At 39.1% G+C, this 13201-nt stretch overlaps 1 long non-coding RNA gene across 1 annotated transcript; it reads right to left on the bottom strand.

Annotated features, from left to right (window-relative positions):
• Positions 1–2: 2 nt before the first annotated feature.
• LOC104910749 lies at positions 3–12768 on the bottom strand. The gene is made up of 3 exons (XR_793382.3): positions 6886–12768; positions 4828–4929; positions 3–1597 (listed from the first exon to the last, which is right to left on the bottom strand). It is a non-coding gene; the product is annotated as an uncharacterized LOC104910749 (long non-coding RNA).
• Positions 12769–13201: the final 433 nt, after the last annotated feature.

Here is a 13201-nt window from a genome sequence, read left to right as displayed (position 1 = left end):
TCCCTTGCTCAGACTCAGTGGCTGCAACAGAACTCTGGGCTTGTGTGATTAAAAATTCAAGGGAAAATCTGAAGTAGGAAGTACATAAATTTCAGTATTGTACATAAAATTATAAAAAAGTCATGACTCCTATTTTTCACAATTTAAGAACATAAATAGGGAAGAAAACCAGATTAAAGAACAATCAATTACAAAAGACAGCTGTGATATAAGTCATTTGATTTACTGTCATTTGCAGGTTCTTTTTCCCTATTTCCTTGACAGTTTGTATAAAAAGAAGCTGCAAAGAAAACCTCAGCTTCTCACTAATAATCAAAGCTAACAGTTTTGTCCATGTCACCACTAGCTAGTAAACTGGAGCAGTAGAATAGGATCAGTAGACCAAAGCAGCTTGTGCGGACACTGCTCAAGCAGGTTTATTTTGGGTTAGATTTCATTTAGTGTCTAGAAGCAAACATTACTATTACACAGGCCACTCAAAGTTTTCCAAGGATTTAATAATTGATTCAGGCCTGTATGTTCCCAGTAGAGACAAAGAGCACCTCACACCTGCAGCAGAATGTAAATGATTGTTTTCTCAGAAAGGAATGTAATTCAGTCACAGTGAACCAGTAGGTACTAAGAGGAATTAGTTGAGAGATTCTGTCCAAAACCATATTAATGACATAAATCAAAATGGTAATGCATATACTTCAATTGTATTCTTCCTTTCCAGAAAACAGGTATCATCTCACAAAACAGAACAGGCACTGATTCAACAAGAATTGAAGCTTTTGCTCACCGTCTTAAAAGCAAAAGTAAACAGAAAACAGTATGTGCTAATCTATTGGCTATTTCTTTCAGATTTTGTGTCTTAGTAATTTATTTTCCCCTTATTATCTGTGTTAGTTATTACAGCAAGTGAAAACTGAAGTTGTTGGCATCTCTGAACTTTCAGACAAAGCTTGCAGGATTTTTCTCACTTTGCAATTCACGTGGCTGAGACCAAAACAGGTCTATAAGCACTACTACCAAAATTCAACTTGCCCCTATCAAACTAAATTTAAAAGAGCTGAAGATGAACATGTGCTTGCTTTTGTCATTCAAACTCATCTCAACATCGAGCAGTAAATGACGATGGGAATTTAGAAAGAAAAAGGATTAATGATATAGCAATATTTGTTTATGCCAATATCGAAATGCCTGACCCTAATCATCTCAGAGAGCAGCCACAGGAACACCGTGCCAGATATGCCAATGGAAACGAATCAAGAAACTTATGTTATAAAAGAACCGCATTACAAATATGTTTTTACACAAGCAAAGGGAAAATCCAGGAATACACTGCATAACATTTACCTTTCTTTTTCTGAGCTATGTCATTTGCTTATCTAATCTTTTTAATCAATTTAATCTTTTAGATTTTAAGTTAAATGTCAGATTGTATCTTAGCATTGTAAGTTATAAATAGGATTTGGTCTCACATGATTAACTCATCCTGTTGCTTAGAATGATTAAAACATTCACGGAGACTCACCTAATTTCACCAACATTCAATATATAGCATATATTTCCAGAGGTTTTTGCCAATGAAGGAATAGGCTTCACACTGCATTTGCTGAAATTGAGATGAAAAGAAAACGATTTTCAAACAAGGTCTAAAAAAATGATCTTTTAAGGGAAAAAAACTAAATACATACAAACTTAAGTTGAAATTTTAAGAGCTGAGGTATTATGTATATTTCAGAAGATTTATTCTGTGTGGGCCTGGGCTTCAAAGCAAAAAATAACAGAGTAACAAGGTAATAATAATTTTCATCAACTATAATAAAAATTCAGTTGAATGATTGTAAGCATCATTAAGCATCTGTGAAATATGAATGCTACATTCTAAATCTATAAAAATTGAAGCAGTAAGAAGTAATCCCATTTATTCCTATATGGAACATAAATTCCATCTTCCTGTAATTCATCAACACCAGAAACCTTTGGGTCTGGTTCAACACAAAAAGTCCAAAATCTAGAAAAAAAAAAGTTCAGCACCAACCTGTAATATGCAAAAGGTGGGAGGGGAAGCATTAATCAGTCCTCAATGCTACACGGTCTGTTTTCAGCAAAACAAAGTAGAACTACAGCCTCCTGCCTGTCTTGCAAATCTGTATTACTCTGTTTCACAATTGGAGTAATTTGACAAACAGAGCAGTGATTTATCCTACACAGCTCCTCTCCCTCCTTACTGCCTGCTCAAGGCATAGCTTCGCTTTGGTCAGCAACTTCTTGATTTAATTTCAGTCAGCTACTCTGATCCAAAGGTAAAACCTGGGATAAACCCCAAGCTGGCTCAGAAGCAATCTCTTTCTCTTTAAATCTTTTGGGTACCAAGAAACCATTTGCAGATCATTACCTCTCTAGAACCTACTAAATAAATTGAGATTTTTCTTCACTGTGATAGATAGAGCGGCCCCAAAAATTATGACAAAGAGATACTACCTGCCCTACAATGTTACATTTCCCATCTCCTATGGATGGGCTCTGATTGCACCACCATTCCTTCTTATGCTATGGAAGTACAGCAAGTAAGAATAAATCTAAATGATAGTGGTTTGACTTTTCTCCTGAGTAAATGGGTTTTTCCACAAGTGGTGACACAGGCACATTTCCAGAAAAGCAGAGGCTGAACTGCATGCATTTACATATGCACACACGTCAAGGAGAATAACAACTTTCAAATCTCTGTTCTCTTCCTATTTCTACGAATCAGCATTAAAAATATTTTCATCTCTACTTAGCCATTTGCTTGTACGGAAAACATTACGACAACATTTATGAATATTCTGTTTTTTATTTTATAAAGTAAATATATAAAAATATATTTGTAACTAATATTTATAGAGTAAATACAAAATGTTCTGTTGCTTAAGGACAGTTTTGAACTGAAGATTTTCAGCATTTAAAAAAAAGAACTGAGAGAGTAACATTTTCGTTTGACCTTTCATTTTTGTAAATGCAAAGGAAAACAGCCCATGGAGAGAAAAGTGGTAAATAAAGCTGAAGTATGCCCTGGAAAATACAGATTCTTGATAAAACAAAACAAATCTTCATGGTCTGAAAACGTTATTTTGAAAAAGCAACATCTATGATTTACACCATGTATAAGAAATCAGGATGCTCAAAAAATCCTCTGTTGTAACTTTATGTACAGCACACATTATTGCAAACAGTCCATTTTATTGTGAATCTTTCTGAACACAAAAGCAGCAATAAATAATCATAATAAAGAAAATTCGAACGAAAAAAGCTCAATAATTATGGAAATATCCTACTGAAGGTGCGTTGCACAAACAGAATGAACACAATATTGGGGGTGTGCTAAGGAAAAGCACTGAGAGCACAGAACAAAGTCTCCTTACTCAGTGCTTGTGCCTGACATTAGAAAGGAGCAGAGCAGCTGAGGTCTGTTTACCTATCACAACCCAGCTAGAGTATGCTTACTTGCTCTGTCTGGTTATAAATAAAAGGACCTACCTCACCTGATTTGGACCGATGAAACAGATGTAGGCAAATCAATGAGCTGGTAGAAACAGTATTTTTCAGAAATCTATCATGCTGCCTAATGTAAGAGTGTGGGATGGCACAAAGCAAATAGCCCAATACTGCAATATAACTGTTCTAATTTTCTCCTAAAATTCTATTTGTCTCCTAAGCATTTGAGTGCTTACTCTAACACACGCAGGTCTTATATCTTCCCATTTCTAAGATTAACACTGCAGCTCGAATCATGAAAACAGTATTGCCCTCCCCTTCCGTCTCATCCTCAGAGATAAGCTGATTTTTGGTAAGGCTTGAACTGAAGTAACTTTTGGCCAAGTTTGAACAATAAAAAGAATTTCTGCTCACTAAATCCTGTTAAATTACAAAAAAAAAAGTCTTCGAAGAGAAAGCCTAAAGCATCATTAACTATAAGCACACCAACCATCTCCAATGCATATAAAATATCAAGAATACAGAAAGGTTTTCTGTCAGTGAGACAAAACGACCTAGTTTGAGAAAGATTGGCACAAAGTCTGAAATATCTAAGTAGATCAGTATTTCTTGGAGGGCTTTTCTTTGTTTATTTTATTGAGAGTCACCTTAAAAGTTTAACAGTAACATAAGCTGCTCATAAAAGGCTCCTCAAACTATCTGCCCAGTCTCGTGCACTCCACTTTGCGTGATCATGGATATACAATCAGTAAACAGACTGCATGACAAGACATGAATGAATCCTGCAAAGATGGAAATCTGCTCCTCCTGGCCTGTCTTCAGCTGGATAGCACAGAGTATCAAATCAAGGCAGTGGGGAGATGCAACCCTTTCAGAAAGATGATGACAAGTGAACAGAGGGACTGCTAATTGGAACCTATTAAGATGCATTTGTTTGCTTTGTACGTAGTTGTACATTAATGGAGTATCATTACCACTTTAACAAGAGCATCTGTGAAAGAAGACCCCAACAAGCTGTGAGCGTAGCAATACATACGCTCATTTGCTGCAACACATCCCTGGAAGAGACACTAACTCAGGCTCCTAAAACAGCAGGGCCACGTTAGCATATGTCATTGCTAAGGACAGTGCCATCATGGGTTGCTTCTTTTCCTTCTGGTTTCTCAGGCACAACTGTTTTATTCTATGCTCCTGTCTACAGGATGGAAGCTTATTAAAAGCTTATTTGAAGTCTATTCCGGCACCCACACAACATTAATTTCAATCTCAAATTGAAGGGGAATGTCTACCTTGCCTCAGGTTGAAAAAAAGACGCTTCTGTTTAAAGCAGTACTGTTTTAGCAGCAATAAAATCTACATACTTACTTAAATTACCTAGAAATCCATTATGCCTTGAAGAGTGGGTGGATAGCTTTAGTAGTCCAAGTGTGATGTCATCTGAGCAAAAGTCTTTTTTGGCACAGTGTTCTGAAAAAAACAAACGAAAAAAACAACAGCTCTATGAAAATGAATCTAGTTGAAACAACTTGCGGATGAGCCCTTGATTGCTGCCCCATTTCCTCTGTTACTATTACGGTCACTTTAGTTCTAGCCCTAAAGTGTTCACAACTTCACACTCCTACTCTTTACTCCACAAAATTGGAATACACGTGAGGAAGGAGAACTTCAGATGTACATCCCTCCCTTTACTCAGCTCTGAAGTCTGAACTTCCTCCAGCCTGAAATCCCAACCTGCAGCCAAACACAAAGGCCTAAGGGTAGCACCACAGCTACAGTTCTAACAGTGCCTACCAAATGTTACAATTGCTTTGCAGCAAGTTATGCCCTTCTTCCATAGCATCAGTAACACACCAGCCACATTTCTAAGAAAGAAGTACACCGATACAATCTTAACTTTGTGTTGTGGTTCAGACAGTAGGTGTTATCCACGTCAGAACTCCTAGGGAACACAGCATATGACCGCACAAGAAAGAACAAAAGCCATCTTCCCCTCACTAAGGAGGAACAAACTTCAGTGAGTTCTGCTGAGTAGAAGCTAACCATACCCCAAATATTTACGTAAGCAAACACTACTTACTTCACAAAAACAACTCTCTGTTTCCTATCAGTGCAGTACTCCTACAAATAGGGAAGAGTTTTATATATATGGAACTGCTGACAATTCTGCAGGGAAAACCACTGCTAGTTATCACTGCTGATATCTTGCAGCAAACATTTACATGAAGCAAAGTGTATCTGTTAAAGCATCTATACATCTACTTCCACCACATGCAAGGAAAACAAATTTCTTTTGACATAAGATACGTAAAAGAAGAACTTCAAAATCCCTACTCCTCCCCATCTTGTCTCCAGATACATACAACACAGCTGGAAGATGGCACAATAGAGACAAAGAACGCCACAGACTGAACAAGGCTATTTCAAAAATATATTTCATTAGACAAGTCTAATGAGAGAAGAAGAAAGGCAGATTATCATCCATTTATCTACTTTCCAGGAGAACATTCTAATATCAGAAATCAATCTATTGAATCAAATCCCAGTAATAACATATAGATAAGAAAGGACAACTATGGTTTTTTTTATAGGACTGGAAAGTGTCTAGGTGACATTTTAAAAACATTCTATACAAGTGTATGAGATTACTTCCCATTCCTGTATCAGCAAAGCAAACAAGATTCAAACAACTCAATGTAAACCAACAATGTGTTTAATTTTTCCAGTTAAAGGTAGTACCAGTTTAACTAAGATCATTTGGAAAAGCAATTTCAGATAATGTAGCAAAAAACATTCCGGATCCTTTTTGACTTATATTAAGCAGTAGTGCCTGAATCACCTCTGATGCCAGGTGCTTCTACAATCTCACCTCAGTGGTGCCAAAACTCATAAAGAAGGCCAGCAGCTCACACAAAACCTCAGTGGAATGGGAGACAGCATCAGGAGAACACACGTGCCTGAGTTTTCAGGCCCACTGCTGCTGTTCCACCACTCCTTTTAAAAGCAACTGAATTGACAGTTAAATGTCAGGGTGGGGCAAGGGGTAAGGGAAAGTCTTAGCACTAGGATGTGTGTCCCAGCTTTCCTGCCAAACTGATCAAACCAGCACATTCCCCAACCCTTTTCCTGTCTCCTTCCTTTTTTTTCTTTTCATAAAAGCCATAATTTAGAAGTTTCTTCTATGTATTTCCTGTCTCTGTTTCCTACCACATCCCCATTCCTCTTCATCTTGATTCTGCCTACTCTTCTGATGTTATATTTTCCAAATCCTGCTCAGTAACATTTTCCTTCTATTCCTTCAAATCTTTATACTATTTGGATTTGCTTTATGCTGTCTGCTGCCTCTATATTCTCACCCTCTTCTGTGCTGATACCGTACGCTGTTCAAAAAATTACAACTTGTTTAAGTTGATTGCTATGACTTACATTCATTTGAATCCTTGTCCCCTTTTCTGAGATCATTCTCCTCATTTTCTATATCACTGACATTTAGATCATAAGCTCTTCAAGGCTGGAACTGTGTCTTTATCTGGGAAACATCATGCAAACCTTTAGCGCAGCACAAAATGTTTAACACTGCTAGGCTAGCAAAAAAAATATACAATCTGAAAAAAAACCTCAAAACAACAAAAATATTTTCACCTGAAAATTTGCATTTACTGCAGCTAAATAGCGAAATGTATTTTAAGCAAGGTTACTGAGATAACAAGCTACCATTGAAAGTAGCACGCAAGTTCCAAACTTTACTTTCACCTTCAGCCACACACTTGCTAACAGCAGATTGATTACATATAATGAATGTTGCTGCTGCGGATGGCAAGAAAACCTTTATTAAATCATATTACCTCATTAAAATTGACAGTGAGGAAAGTGTGTGAATAGGGGGAGAACGTGCATTCCTACTCTGACAGTTCTTGGAAGACATGATTCATGCTGCTACTTGCTTTTCTACGCACAGACAGAGGAAAAGCTGATTTCCTTCAGAATATTTTTTACTATGAAAGCTACTTTAAAATAAGCACAAGTTGAAGCCACATAACTATTTTACATCTATTATGCTACTTTGTAACAAGCATATGGTAATAATGGAAGTTTCTGCATGCTACAAAATTTGTAAACATTACACCTGTCACAGAGGCTTGAAAAGAGTATCTGGCATTACTGAGCAGAGAATTGTCCAGGAATTAAAAGTAAGCAAACTAATTCTGATCAGAACACTAATTCCTCAGTTAATGATCAAAATACCCATTAACAGACAGTAGGGCACAGTTCCTATAGTTCTACCTTTCATGAGCACTCCTCTGCCCCGCAGTAACAAGCCAGCCTACACCCAATGATCTCCTGCACAGCAGAGACCTGCACATGCTAAAAAGCAAATCAATGCCAAACTTGCAGCGTGCTCTCTCCCCACCCAGTTTGTTTATCTTCCCCAAAACTGTAGGAATGTGACAGTCTGAGATCTGTCCTTCCTGCAATCGTGGTTGCAACTGGTCTGTGACTTCAAAAGCTATTGGCAAATATGTAAGGAAAGAATGGGATAAACAGCGTCAATCACTTTCCGTAGGAAATCGGACTTAAAACAAAAAGCCACCTCCCTTGTTGCTTGCTTCCTGAGCCAAGCAGATTTTGGTGAAATGTTTCCTGATTTCTCACATCTTCAGATCTACGTTTCAAATATAAAACACACCCCTCGTGGACTAGGGGCTGGGAAAGTCCCTCCACACACCACCATCTTTCCCCTTAACATCCCTGAGGCTTTTGGATGACCAAGGAAAACCAAGCCAGCCTAAGCCTCTGGCATTTCTCTGACAAGTTCCAAGGGAAGAACTCTCAATCTCCCACCTGCTCACATCAGCATGAGCTTACCCTGTCAGAATTCACACCCACCTTCTTGCGAGCAGCCACCAAGCTGCTGGAACGTTATTCTTCCAGAACAGCTTTGTCAGAGTGCATGCGAGTAACATCCACTACTCGAAAGACCAACACCAGTCTCTGACACCGCATTAAACATGCAGTGAAACAGCCACCCAAAATATCAAATACTCTTAAATGCCAGCAACTAATATTTACTACACCAATAAAAGCTTTTATCATCCTGGATGTACTTCACAAAGTGTAAAAATGGTAACTTATGTTTTATTTACTGCAGCAGCAGCACTGGAATTCTTGGAATTGGAAATACAAAGTTAGCTATATTAATGCAATTTATTTTAAAGTGTTCTTTCTTCCTCATTATGCATCTTACTATCTCATACTCAAATATTCTCCAAAATAATCATTTAATATGTAAAATTGTGTGCTTCTTCTCAGATTTTTGTTAATGCATATTAAGAAATGCACACATTACCATCCCTCTTTCTTCCAAGGGCCACTTGTTAAAGGGCTGTTCCTAATACGTTCACAAACACTCTTCTGATGGCATTCATAAGGCAGTGCTGGAACTTTGGGAATAACTGTCAGGTCAGCAGTTAATGGGATGCATATAGGATCAGCCACCTGAGATATTCTCATGTACTTAGGGAGCTGCATGCTAAAAACTTTTAGATTTTATCTACAATGTTAGTATTACATTGTAAACAATACTGTACCCCACTGTTAAGCATCTAAAAGTTAGACGCTGTGCTGGATGATAAGCCCACTCCCAGGCATTCCTCTTCTAGGTGTCCGATAGCTCCACCACTACCACAAGATGTCAGTAATTCAGTTCTAACATCCAACCTGAACCCCCTCCCTGGCATAACTTAAAGCTGTTACCTCTTGTCCTGTCGCTGTTACCTGACAGAAGAGGCTGACGCCTACCTCACTACAACCTCCTTTCAAGTAGCTGTAGAAAAAATAAGTACCAAAGTCAAGGACAGCTGCACTGCTCAGCAATACTTCTAAAAAAGTTAGTAGATACGCAGACATTAAAGGTAACTGGTAAACACAAAACCAAGCCTTCAACATCACTTGTTTCTGAGGACTAGAACACTGGTAAGGTTAGTATTTGCAATCCCGATGTATGTAGCTAAGCTTTTCCCATCAAGACACGCCAGAGAGAGGGAAAATAAGTGTTCTCATTTTTGTCCAGCAGCACAGTTACAACACAGTAAGCCAGAACAGAGAAATTACAGCCACTCTCCAGAGGGGTCCAGACCACAGCCTCTCTGCAGGTTCCATGCTGTGCTGGAAGCTGGATCAACTCCTGACCTCTCCTTCCAGCATCAGCCCTCAGAGCAAGTAAGAAAAACTGAGAAGTAAGAGGCTTGCTGGACAGCATGCAGACTCTCTGGGTCCCAACATGACAGAGAAGAGTTCTGGCTTCCATTCCCTAATGACATTTAAAGTTTTATATGGAAGAAAAGACTGAAGAGCTCTTGGAAGAGACCACAACACAGTTGCCTATCTCCTTCATCTCCAGCTCCAAGAAAACAAGCACTGTAGTGTTTTTCTTTTGCCCAGTTAAACTTTAATCACCTTCTAAGCAGTGAAAAGTGGATTTTTAGTGTTTGGGTTTTCGTTGTTGCTGGGAGCATCTGAGCTTTGTTTTCTTTTGGAAAGAGACATTAAAAAAAAAAACAACCAACCAACCAAAAAAAAAAACAAAAAAAGAAAAACACTTCTTCTACCTTGTCCCTCCTTTGTGCTTCTGAACCAAAGGGAGAGTCTCCAGGTTGGCCCGAGTCCAACCCCATAGGTGTGACTCAGGTGCGGTTTGAACATGCCTTCGGACAAGTGAATGCCTAATTTACAGATTGCCTAATTTATGAATACTAAACAGGCAGAGGTGCCAAGATGCTCCGTTTTGACAAGAGCACGGAGGATCTGAGTGAGAACAAAGCTTCAGGGTGCCCGGAAAACTTTTACAGAGATCTGTAAAAACACAGCCAACATATGGCTAAAAGTTCACGCTGGACAAGATATTTAGAACCCATCTAAATCACAGTTTTTGTCTTCTCTCTATTCCTTTTGGGTCTGGCCAGATACCAAAATAACATGCATCAAAACCTCAGAAACACCTGCAAATATCTTTTTACATCTACAGAACCTCACGATGTTTACAACTCAGTATTTATTTTTAAATTCACTTAAGACGGATCTTTCTCCAAGAACTGTTTCATTCTGCTTTATCATACGGATATTAGTCCAATGCCATTTGCCCTGTGGTAGCAGGCTGTCATAACGAGTCAAATGGTTTTAGCTCTAGAACTGAAGCTTTCTCATACACTTAAAGATTATTAAACACTACTACAAGGACAAAGCATTTGTCACCACTCTTAAACCTCACTTGGATACATCTTTATTGGGAAGATGGGGAATGCCCACAGTATCTCCTAAGCTTCATAAGATTCTACCGAAATAGCAGTTCTGAATCTTACACAGTGTATCTACTTCTAATGGATCTACACTGAATAAAATATTAATATTACTACAGCTGATTTTATGATATAGTCAGCATTGTTCCTCAGAACATCACTGCAGAGTAAGAAAACTAATTCAGTGATTTTAACGACAAAATGTAACAGCTGGAAAGAGTCCAAAGGAGGCAAACAGTAAGGTGACAAAAGACTCCACGAACAAAGTCATGTTGCTTCTACTTATATTAAATACATGGGAACTGCAAAGCGCAGAAACTTTAAATGTACAATTACATATTCTGAAAGTAGCTATATTTAAGAATTTATATTATACATTAAAACTACGGTAAGAGAACATTAAGGCCATAAAATTAAACACTCAGGCATGAGGTATGCCAAAATTAAAGTGGCCTTTGCATTACAAAGGCATTTTGTGGCAGCTGTAGGGGCTGAGATTTCTATCCTTCAGGGCAGCAGGCAGCTGCATTAACCATGAGTGTTCTTCCTCTCTTCCTTGAGTTTCAATCTTTAACTCCTGCAACAAATGAACTGGGGAACACCTAACAGTTTCAAACTACACTGAAGCCCATTATCTGAACTAATAAAGCACCCAGCTGCAATTCTGAGCTGCTTTCCCCAGGTGAACCACAAAGAAGGGAATGAGAGAACCTCCCAATCAGAATGACTGTGTTCCCCTGTGCTAGCATTACACAGAGGCACTGGAATCTTTCACTTCAGGCTCTGCCACACGACCAAAGGTGCACTTCTTACAATTCCTCCTATTCTGAAGCACCACTGAATTCAGAATAACAATGCTGCTAGCAATTTCTCAGCATTAACAGAAAATAAGAGGCAGCCAAGTATTCGTACCTGTATTCATCAACTGCTAAGCGAGGCTGAAGCTGTGCAGCCCTGGACACAGTGCCTCTCTGTGAAGGAGGGGTGCAGAGCTAAAAAGGGGCTGTTTCCAAACGATGAGATTACCCACTGATTTAGATTCACAACTACTTTCAACACAAGTCTATTGTGTGCAATAAAAATCAAGAACTCTACCCCGATACAACCACTTTGTATAAAGAACCCAGAGGGTGATGTTTCTATTGCTGATTTATTAATATTCCACCCAGAGTTTGACTAGGGCCAAAAAGCAGCAAAAGCTCAAAGCTTTTGAAAGCAGTGATTTCCTCAACCAGGCCAATCTGCGAAGATTTATGACTTCAGTGAAATTCTATGCTAACAAGATAATTAGCCAACACTACAAATTAAAGTAATTACCGCTCCATTTTTATATTGTTGAGCATAAAAACAGTAAAATTAGTTACAGGAGGGAGTTTATGAGCTCTTTCAAGCATTTAAAAAAATACTCATTACTTTACTCTTATCCTTTATTTTACCTATGTAACTTAAACTCTTTGAGGTAAGAATATGATGCAGAAGAATTAAAAAACAAGGCACGCCTGAATAACATCTTAAAGTATCAAGCATCAAACCTGGAAGGCTTTCAGGTTTGTTTTTTAACCAAGTGAACTGTTTCTTAAAGAGCTAACTCTTCACAAAACTCTCAGCCCTTCACAGCACTAGCACTCACATTCAACCAAAAACCCCAACCCAAACATTCAGTATTTTATCTATCTGAAAGCAACGTCTTTGGTGCTTTCACCAAAGGACCTTGAATGGATACATGCATGAAAATCAGCACCAAGTCTACCGAGTAGAATTTCCCTACTAAAACAATCAAATGCTGCCTGATTTCAAACCCGCAGATATCCAAAGATAAAACCACTTCTACTCCTGTGTGATATGATGGAAGTGCGACCCAGCTGCTCGCACAGCCCTGCCAGGACTGCCCCCCAGTCATGGAGTATTTCTCAAGCACTTCTCTCACTAGCGCATTTGCCCTAACAATCCTCTTGCCTTCTGGCACACCTGTCATCCAGAGCAATGAACGAGGTTAAATATAACCACATCAAAAAAAAAGTGGTTAATTTTAACCGGGATCGCTCCCGGCCTTCTGCGGGATGCAGCTCCACGCAGTGTGGTGCTGGTGGGGCTGAGGGCAGTGGGACAGGAGGGCCAGCAGCTCCGGTCTGCAGCGCTGCTTATCAAACCGTGCCATGAGAGCACACCTGCTGTCAGCATTTAGGAGATCGGTATCTGTGCTCGGTCACTGCACTTCTTTGCACCTCTGTGCGTCCCAGCACAGTTGCGCCTCGCTTTCCTTCTATCTCTCGCAGGTCAACGTCCAGCGCCTACAGGAGAGCCCAGCCCTTACGAAGATGTCAGTGTAAATACCCCGGGGGAGTTTACAAGCCTTGCTCCTCATGCAAACACATTCTGAGTTTATGTCCCGGGCCCAAGGTACAAGCCATTTGAAACCGAAACCAACCGGAACCCCACGGCCGCTT

Source organism: Meleagris gallopavo, chromosome 4 (assembly GCF_000146605.3).
Source record: "Meleagris gallopavo isolate NT-WF06-2002-E0010 breed Aviagen turkey brand Nicholas breeding stock chromosome 4, Turkey_5.1, whole genome shotgun sequence".
In the NCBI taxonomy this organism is placed as follows: domain Eukaryota; kingdom Metazoa; phylum Chordata; class Aves; order Galliformes; family Phasianidae; genus Meleagris; species Meleagris gallopavo.
The sequence above is the reverse complement of the archived record's forward strand: the minus strand, read 5'-3'. Positions and strand labels throughout refer to the sequence as shown.